Source organism: Fukomys damarensis, unplaced genomic scaffold, assembly GCF_012274545.1.
Source record: "Fukomys damarensis isolate Sample0158 unplaced genomic scaffold, DMR_v1.0_HiC HiC_scaffold_4, whole genome shotgun sequence".
In the NCBI taxonomy this organism is placed as follows: Eukaryota; Metazoa; Chordata; class Mammalia; order Rodentia; family Bathyergidae; genus Fukomys; species Fukomys damarensis.
This window is the reverse complement of record NW_022900916.1, coordinates 36,798,518-36,808,825: the sequence shown is the minus strand read 5'-3', so window position 1 is coordinate 36,808,825 and position 10,308 is coordinate 36,798,518. Positions and strand designations below refer to the sequence as shown.

Here is a 10,308-nt window from a genome sequence, read left to right as displayed (position 1 = left end):
CCTTCTTTCACTCAGCATAAAGTTTTTGAGGCTCATCCATATTGTGGCATTCATCAGTCCTTCATTGTCAATATTTTGTTGTAGGAATAAAGCGTATTTGCTTTATCCATTCATCAGGTGATGGACATTTAGGGTGCCAGTGTGAACTCTGTGGATTTATCCCCACGGACCTGGTGAGCATAGTGCTGTGGAACAGCAAGAGTGCGAATGGGGTGGATGAGGTGACAGGTGGAAAGTCACCCCTTGCCTGTGGAACCTCTGGGTTTTGTTTGTTTTTATTTTTTCTGAGAAGCAACTCAGACAGACAGGTGAGAAAATTGTGGATCTGACTTTCTTCAGGACCTGCTTTCCCATTTTCCCACTGTTTAGGCCACAGAAGAGAAAGTCTGAAATATCAGCCTGCACTGAATGAAACTGTTTCAAATAAGTCATCCCATCCAGCAGACGAAATAGCATGGTAATGGCCTACAGGACTCACACCGGTCTGTCTCTCAGCTGCTGCCAAAAACAAGAGAATGTTTCCTTTGGAAGTGTTCTTTGTTCTTATTTTAAGGTAAATCTTTACTTTGCAGACTGCAGGGCTTTTAACATTACCTCAAAGTTAACTGTGGAAACCATGATCCTTTGTGGTAGAGAACATGGGCCAGGACAGTACTTTTTGGTAGACCTTGGCTCAGGGACGTTCTTGTTGGATTTTGCAGTGCTTTTGGTGTTGTCAGCCCCTGCTTCCTCTATAGCTGGTGCCAACACGGGGAAAAGGGAGGAATTAACTCGCAGGTCCAAGGAAGTGAGACCCTGAGGGATTTTGAGGACCAAATTTGGCCTCCCACAGTGTACCAGGTCTCTGTCCAGGAGCCCAAGTGACAAACCAGGGGCTGCAAACTGGTGGAGAGGGAGGGGACAGGGAGTCTGGATATTTTCTTCATTACAGTGGTGCAGAAGGGATTTAAAAATCTCAAATGTGGGCTTTACAGTTTATCCTTGATTCCTGGGCTAGTTCAGATACTCCCTGCTTCTTATCTGAAGCTGTAAGCTAGAGATTCCAAACCAGTGCTGCTGCTGCTTCTTCTCCTTCTCCTTCTCTTCCTACTTCTTCTTCTTCTTCTTTTTTTTTTCTTCCAGGATCTTTATTTTTCTTCTGGCCTCCCACTCCCTGACTGGAAAGAAGGCAGTCCCTACCCTAGCTTCCTTTGAGGTGTGAAAGTAATGTTTGCCTGTAGTATAGAAATGGAGAGTGAAAGCCAAGCACCCACTCCATCTCCTTTTATGTGCATTTAGGGTCTGAGAACAACAAAGGGAGGAAGAAAGTATAAGACAATAGGGATTAATAGGGACTGCAGGGGAGCCCTCCCCAAGGCATTCAAATTTAAATCTAAAACCAAACAACCAATCAACCAAACAAACAAATCTTACTGCAGACCAGATATGTCCCTGGGCTGTCACTTTGCCACACCTAGGTATTCCCAGGCATTTCTAACACATACACAAAGATAAACAATAGTATAAACACAGATACTTAGATATATGGAATCCACATTTTTTATACAAGTAGGATTATAGGGTGATAGAATTGTTTTACACGTTGCTTCTTCATGTAACATTGAGAAGCTCTGCATGTGGGATGACTTCCTAAATAGTACACGATAGATGAATATTTAGATTATTTCCAGTTTAGATAAGTGTTTTCTTTTTCTTTTCCAAATAACATAGCATTGTTCAACCTTGGACACGTGTCAGGGAATATACGTGGGCAATTTGACAAAGTGGGATTGCTGGGTCAATTTTGATGGCTACTACCAAGAAGCTTTCCAAAAAAAGCTGTGTCTCATTCTACCAACAGTGTTCTTCTGTTTAATTTTGAATTTCTTTTCCTCTATATGTGTCTCATTAGTTATTCACATCAGAAAAGCTGCCCTCTTTTTCCCTAGCCAGAGTGAACTACCCACAGAAAGTTTCTTTATTCAGTTTATTGAAGAACTGTAGGAGCATAAATATGTTTTGCCTACATAAAGTTAATGGCCTGTGGTAAAGAAAGTAGACTTTTAAGTAGGCTTCCATGTCATTTGGCTGGGGAAACACTAGGTTAGTGTGTAGACACCTGGCATGGGTTTGGAGGAAAGAGGTGGGCCTTCCTGGGGTGTGCTGGCTAAGCTGGACCACAGCCTCCACTGCCTACCCCTTCCCTCTTGCTTGATGTACACATCACCACATCAGAAGTGGGCTGTTTCTCCTCTGCTAGGCATGTGCTGGATCCTGGTGGGGTGGGAATGTGCTTTCCCCTCCTGGAATTGGATTGCCCATTTTGGACTTCTAGGTGGGGCTAACATTTCTTGTGAGTACTGGGGTACACCATCCAAGGCTTCAGTCCCTTTTTCCCTGAAGTCTGTACTCTCATATCATTCTGGTGAAAGCCTTGCTCTTTTGCCTAGGGGCCATGGCCCCCTCTCTGTGCCAGTCAAAAGAATGCTTGGAATGGTATGGAAAGTTTAACCATTATTATTTTTTTTTTAAATACAGTCTTCTGTAGTAAAATAATTTGCCAACACACAAAATGTTTCTGCAAAAGTTAGTTAGGTGGTATTGCTCTGGTTCTTGCAACTTGCTCCTTCTTCAATCATGGGCTCTTTGGGTGCCATCTTGTTTCCCTGCCATTCTCCCTGTTACCTGGCAGATAGTCCCATCCCTTTAAACTGTGGTGGAATTTTGATCATAGCTAAATTATATTATATCATTTATTGTCTATCATATTACTTGTTATCAGTTTATGCATTTATCTCTACCATAGGATTGGAAGCTAGCCGAACTTCTTAGCAGCAATAATAGTGGTAAATAGTGCTTCCTATGTGCCAGGAACTCTACTAAGGGTATTATACATATTAACTCATTTAAATCTCATATATATTTTCACAATATCTTGGTATCTCTATTTCTGGCAACTTCCTGAATGCTCTACAATACTGATTTTTAGTTTACATGTCTCTTCTTCCACTTATCCAGAAGGAGTTTTAGGGGGGAAAATTATGTTATTTTAAAAAATACGCCAGTTCCTTGTATACTTAAAATGTACCAATAAAAAACCCCAATACATGAGTCCTTAGCATTATTAATAACATTTTTATAAAAGAATAGACAATAAAGAATAATAACAGGATTATTTAGCCTGATATCAAGATTATTTTTGGCTTTCCTAGACCATTAAATTAGAACAATCTATTTTCATTCACTAGAGTACAATAGCTATGCATTTTCCTCTTAAAAGATAAGTAAGCCAAGTGTGATGGTTGAAGCCTATAGTTTCAGTACTCTGGGAAGCTGAGGCAGGAGGAGTGCAAGTTCAAGCCCAGCCTGGGTAATTTAGAGACTTAGCAAGAATCTGTCTCTAAATTTAAAATAAAAAAGTATGGGGGATGTAGTTCTGTGGTAAGTCTCTGGATTCAATCTCTAATACCCCTCCCTCAAAAAAAAAAAAAAACTTCTGTAAGCATTAATTCTTTTAAGAAATGACTGTGACTTTTCGAATATTTTAATTCTACAAAACATTTCAATGAATGGATAAACATGAGCAGACAGAACTTCTGTAAGCATTAATTCTTTTAAGAAATGACTGACTTTTCGAATATTTTAATTCTACAAAACATTTCAATGAATGGATAAACATGAGCAGACAGATCTGAATTCAAATCCCGACTCAACAACTTATCAAAGCCTAAATTGTTTCATTGGTAAAATTAGGATAATAATAGTTCTTTTATAAGGTTATTACCAGAAATAAATAATTTACATAAGGAGTTTGGCATAGTGTCTGACGTGAAGTAATCAACACGTTTGCTATCATTCACTCATCATCTTTATAAAATGTTGGGATGACGAAAGGACACTGAAATAATTGATGCTGTCTAAGGAGAAAGGCAGGAAGGAAGAAGAAAAAAAGTGAAAATAGAAGAAAAAAATAAATAAAGCTTCTGTGCATAGGGATGGGAGGGGCTTGGGGGAAATGCAATAAAAGAAAATAAAATTTATTTTTTTAAAAAAGAAAGAAACTGATTTTTGAAGGATGAATGCGTTTTTAGGTAGCCAGTGTGGGGAAGGACATATGTGATCAGGGAAAAGGACATGCGTGAAAGTGTGGAAAAAAGGAAACTAACTGCATGGTATCTTTTGAGGAACTACAGTTAGTAACATTTGGTCAGATTATGAAGGCAGGCACAAGGGCAGCAGGGGATGTTAAGAAAGGATTCTGGAGGAAGACAAGGGCCACATTTTGAAATGTTTGTGACAAGCTGAAAAGGTTGAACTGAGCATCAGTAAAACGTTTTAAGAAGGAAAGAGATGTGGTCAGGTATGCACTTTAGCTGGTGTGTTAATGGTGAACTAGAAAGGCATAGTGGTGGAAACCTGGAAGCTAATCACAAACTGTAATAGTCCAGGTGAGAGATAAGGAGGCACAAAAGAAGGCAAGTGGTAATAGGGATAGAGGAGAATAGGATGAATTTTAGAGAAATTGGGCGGGGGGTAAGATGAAAATGACTAGGAGTAGGGAAACCGCTGCCTGTCTGAGCCCGGGACCTCATTCTGTTATGCCTCAGGTTCTGGTGATTGTGTGTGGGAGATTAGAGCAGACGGTAGTGCCATTAGCTAAGATAGAAAAAACAAGGAAGCAAAGATTTTGGAGGAGTCAGTGTGGGGAGCGATCGGGTGAAGAAGGGGTGGTGAATTTAACCTAGCTCTTGTTGACTACTGGACTTTTGTGTGTCAGCCATGTGAAGATGAACAGGCAAATACATTTGTAGTGTGGGGTAGAGGGTGGAGTTGGAGATAAAGATTGGGAGTCTTTAGGGTAAGTTAGGGAAATAGCTGGAACATGGGAGGCTCACCAAGATCTCTCCATAGTCAATTAATACTAAAATATCGCTTCTTTGGTCTTCACTTTTTTTTATTTAGTGAGTTTATTGGTACATTCTAGATATATATAGTACAGTTACATTCATTGCTGGGATCTTGTACCTTTACATGACAGGTCTTGGTTCTCGTTGCCAATGTAAAAAGTACTCTGGTCAGGCCGTACACAACTTTATTCTTTCTAACGCCTTGGACCAGTTAAAGGCGTGGCCTGCCATTTCATACCCTTTGCAATAGGTGGCGCTGGCGCCTAGCAGGCAGAAGGCAGCCACACATGCTGGGCTCGGGGTGAATGGCTTGTGCGCTGAAATGGCGACGCTCTAGCCCTAAGCCAGATATTCGGTGGCCTGGCCGGGTAGGCTCTGGAGGCCGGGGTCAGGGGCCCAGAACCAGGGGCATGCGTACCTGGTTAGCCCCCAACATGGACTCCTGAAGTCCAAATCTTATCTGAGTCAGGTAAGAGACGGATGGGGAAGGAGTAAGCTCCACCCTCACCCTAGCAGCCCGCCTCAAGAGTGGGAGTGGGCCCCATTGGTGTATGTGGATGGTGTGCGTGGAGCACGCTGAGTGGTGACAGTGGGCCAGGGGCGCAAGGGTCTGCGGGCTGCTGCACGAGGCACGCCACGTGTGGGAGGGCCATGACCCTCGTCTGCCGGCATCCGGTTAGCTGGCCAGTGCCCCTGGGCGTCGGGACTTGGCTTCTTGTGGGGCCACGTTCTCCCTCCTGGGAAATGGTGTTGAAAGTAGGAAAGAGCGCAGGCACCCGGATGTGACCTAGGGCTCAAGGCCAGGGGGTGGGCAGGTGGGAGGGGCCGGGGTGTGAGGCCCTTGGGTCCCCCGTGGGGTGAGGATCCTGGAGGACATGGTATAGCAGCTGAGGGAGGTGTGAGGTGACGAGAGCAATCGAGGAAAACCAAGACACCTGCTCCTGTGTTGACTCATCAAGGCAGGAAGATAATGTAAAGAGAGAAGCAGTTGTGTTTTTTTTAATTGAGTTTATTGGTACATTCTAGTTTTGTTTTGTTTTTGAAAGGGGAGTGGGAAGTAGGGAGAAAGAGTTGTGTGCTGTAGCCTTTCTTTCCCAGGCAGATGGAAAGAAATTATGTGTATGTCAGAAACAAAGTTGTAGTAACTGGTTAGAATCCTTTAACCTATTTATTTGCTTTGAGGCCTAGATGGCCTAGGTGTGGAATAGTGGGGTAGGAGTACCAGGTGTGGGATTGCAGGCTGTGTGAAGTAAGGCAGAGAGGTGTAAAGATAGCTTAAGGGTGCCTGGTAATACTGTAAATGTATAGAAACAACGATGCTGTCTGTTCTTTGGGTTTGTTTTTATGTGGTTGAGGGACTCAGCTCTGTTGCTTCTTTCTTTACCATTCATCTTTGGAGCTTTTGCTGCAAAGATATTTTACCCAAAAATGAACCTGAAGAGGGAGGAAAACACTAGTAGGAGTATGTCGGTTAAATTTGATTGAGAGAGATTGATGTAATTTTATTGATAATTTCTTTAATTTATCTTTTGGTGTAAAGCAGCCTGCTGTACAAACAGTTTCAAGCTGGGAGACACACAGGGAAGGTTTGAATAGTAGATTTGTCCCTGGGAGGATGGATCACTGCAGCCAAATTCCACTACCTCTCTGAGTCTTAGTTTCTGTCAGGTGGGAAAAGACCTTAAGTCATTCATTTAGTCATATCTGCAGAGCTGGTATACTTAGCGCAGCATTCCCCAGCCCTGAGTGATAGAGAACTTGTCATGCACCAGAATGGCTGAGCCACCCAATCCCTCTAGACAGCCCCTCTGGATTCTTTATGTTGAATCCACATCTGTCTCTCTACAGTTTGCACTCATTGGAGACGTACAGAATAAAATGTCCAATATTTGAGGACTGCTAACACATTTCCTTATTCCACTCACTCCACAAAGCTCTTTTTCTTCAAACTAAACATGCCTGTTATTTCAAACAGGGAGGCAGTGTGGGGCAGTGGAAAGAAAGCCTGCTCTGGAGCCAGACACATCTGCCTTCAGTTCCTAGTCCCTTCACGGAGTAACACTTAGCATTCTGAGCTACTGTAAGCTTTCTCTGAGATGGGTGAATGGAAATACCTAGCCAAACTCCCTTGAGGAGTAGGGTAAATTTGGTACTTTAAATTCCTACTATGAGAGCTGTTATACCTTCAGTGACATGATTTGTATTACATTTTAGTTGACTTCTGCACACATTGCTGTTTGTGTGTCTTAATATCTTCTCTGTTGAATGGAATAAAATACTCTCTGTGAAGTCTAACTTGCAGGATAGTATAGGATTAGCTTATTCTGGGTACTTCTCCAGTAGTCTGCAGTCTACATAGTCTACAGGCCCAGTAGATTTTTTTGGAACTATATCACACTGACTCACTAAATCTTTTGTCAATGAAAAACCTGAGTTCCTTAAAGCACTGTTGTTCAACCAACTTTCTCCACCCTGAGCTTTTCAAGTTTTTTTTTCCAAACCTATAATTATGGCTCTAAAAGTGGCAGTCCCAGTGTTCAATTATGTGGTCTTCATAATTATTCTTGCATTTGTCATATTCTTGGTCTCCAGTTGAGATTAGAAAAATATGATCATTGAGCCTAGGGTGCCAGCCCCGCTGATCTACTGCTGTTGTGCATCAGTGAGATGATAAATGCTGAGCTTTGTATGCTAATTTTTGCCCAAATCTGAGGTCTTTTTACGATATGCATTCATGTTAGAACTGGAATGTCTGATAAGTTGCTGGCTGAGGGAATATTGCTGTACGTGATGTCGGCCAAGAACAGTATTTGGAAGAACTGAAAGGTTTCCCTGAGAGCAAGCCAAATGGGGACTTTGCATTTATGTGTGGTTACATGTTTTCTCAGGTATTTTCAGGTTTTTATACCTTGGACCAGATTCTCCCTCTGCAGAGGAAGCTCCCCTCTGGAAATCAGGCACAGTTAGAAGATTGCTTAACTCTTTGGCTCTTGGGGCATTATGGCCAGCATTTTCTCCCATGACTACTGCAAGCTTTATCTGGGTTGATCCATCACATGCTCTGTGTTTTATCCATTCCTTGCCGTTGTGCTGGAGCTGATTGCAAACTGGAATGCTTTCTTTGCCTGAGCAAGTTCTGGGTTCCATGCCCATCTCAACCTCCATCCCTCCTTCAAGGAAGTTTTTCCTAACTTACTCTGTGCCCTGCTGGAGGACTTCTCCTAAATGTCAGTCTTGGAATTCATATTGTTTTGAGGAGCTTTCCCTCACTGTCTCCTACTTTCCCAGAGGTTTAAATGGTTTTTCTCTCTCTAGTCTACCTCCTTGTTCCATGTGGGTAGACATGTTCATGGTCTTCAGAATAAGATCATCTGTGGGACACTCAGTCCATTAATTAGAAAACTATCCTCATCTTGGATGCTGAGTCTTCCAGCCTTGTGAAAATGAAAGTGTCCAATTGTTTGTGGGTCTCAAAGGCTCCACTGACAATGTGAAAAATATATAATGCCGAGGCTTTTGTCAATAGTTTAAAATAGGAGTGCCTTGACTATGTTGAAAGGACCAATTTAAACTTTTCTAGGTAATTCAGTCTTTAAAAGGTGGTAGTAGCCAGTTAATACAGGTGACCCTTGACTTATAAAGGGATTAATTATATTCTGAGTAATCAATGAAGTCTCAGAGGATTAAATCCATCTGTAGCTTCTCATTTCTTTAAGACAAATTTCAGATTCCTTACCATGAACTATTCTTTCTAGCTTAATTGTTTTGCCTGTTGGTGTCCAAAAAGACACGCCGTTTTCCCTTAAGGTTTTGCTGTTGGGAGCCTCCAGTGCATTGCGAATCCCAACCCTTCTGGATGGAATGTTCTTTGTCTCTCTGGTAAATGTCTATTCATTATTCAAGACATCCCTTCCCCCTCCCCTTAATTACTTCCTCCCCTGTAGCCCTCAAATTCTTGTACTCATTCATTCAGTATTTGTTAGGGGCCTGTATTGTGGCCCACTTGGTGGCAGTCTCAGAGAATACAAAAGGTAAATAATATTTGGACTCAGCCTTTGAGAACCTTTACATGTTGGGGAGGAGGGGGCTGACTTCTCACAAAATGTTACTGAGAAATAAAAAGTAGAATTAAACAATTAAAAAAGTGTCTATCGCCTCTCCAGATGGCCAGTGTCTTCCTCTGGGGTGGGGGCCATTTCTCATTCATTTTGTACCCCCAGGCTCTTAGCACGCTGGGTGGTGCTAAACGAGCATTTGTTTCATGACCTTCTCAATTGGACCTCAGTAGAAGTATCCTCAGTTCTTCGCCACATATTCTGATGACACGCTCTTAGATGGTGGCTTCTTCAATGTCCAGTGGGTGGCCCTGAGCTCCTGGTGCGTGGTTAGATGCCCGTGGGCGTAGTCAGCCGGGCACTAGGCTTCTGCTGAACAGTGTGGAACTGTAATTGCTGGGCTGCGGCGCCACAGAGCTGCTGTGGCGCGGAAGAGAAGCCTGCAGCGCCCCTGCTGGAAGAGTCGCAGCAGGGCCCAGGCCTTGCTCGCTGGCGTGCAGCTGGCACGCGGTCCTCAGAATTTCAATTTACAGCTAAAAAATGCACACAGATATTCTGTGATGTGTTACACTTTTGAAGGCATAATAGAAACCTTTTCAAAGAATTATGAATTTTAGGAATGCTTTCCTTCTTTTTTGCACCTCTAAGAGCCTTTCATTGGTTGCATCATACACAAATAAAATGGGGCTTGCAATTCCGGATGGCGCGGTGCGTCCAGCGGGTTTCGGGATGGGTGCTGCGGTGGCCTCTTGCATGCTGACCACGTCGTGCTGCTGCAGAGGGAACGTGCCTGACACCCTGCTGTGGTCCCGGCTAGTGAAACCAGACTTTCCGCAACTTTGGCTTGCCCTGCTCCGTAGTGGTCATCCCATGAGTTTGTCCTCTAGCCCAAGGAAGGGTCCTCAGAGTCTGTCCTTCCCTAGCCACATGTGTGACCCTTGGTCATTACCATACTTAAGGACTTAGCCCCCTTTTTTGGACGTGGGTAGGCACAGGTTTCAGCATGCACACTTTGGGCACTAAACAGAAGCCACCACTGCAAGTACTCAGCCCAGCAGCCTAGGTCAAGCGATCATCCTCTGGGACTGGGGACCTGCGGGTGGTCTAAAGGAGTGTCGAGGTCTCCGGGTTCTGGCATCTTTACCCAAGGCTTGTCTGTGAGGAAGGATTTCTGCAGCACAACCATGAGCTCAGGGTTGGGGAGAGGGGGTCTGTGAGGGACCTACAGGGCGGTGGTAGGGGTTGGCACCCCCAAAGGTGCCCGTGAGGGGGGTTACCCATCTCTGCTGTGGCGGGGCTGTGGGGAGGGGCTTTCTGCAGAGAGAGCGAGCTGGAGGGACGCTGATGCGGCAGTGGGCGGGTCAGGG

The 10,308-nt window shown here is 43.7% G+C and overlaps 1 protein-coding gene across 1 annotated transcript in view; it reads left to right on the top strand.

Annotated features, from left to right (window-relative positions):
* Window positions 1-5,213: 5,213 nt before the first annotated feature.
* Mest overlaps window positions 5,214-10,308 on the top strand; it is a 19,453-nt gene continuing 14,358 nt past the window's right edge. Inside the window, exon 1 of the mRNA XM_010633525.2 lies at window positions 5,214-5,355. The gene's annotated coding sequence lies outside the window, so the exon portion shown is untranslated. The remainder of the gene's footprint in view (window positions 5,356-10,308) is intronic.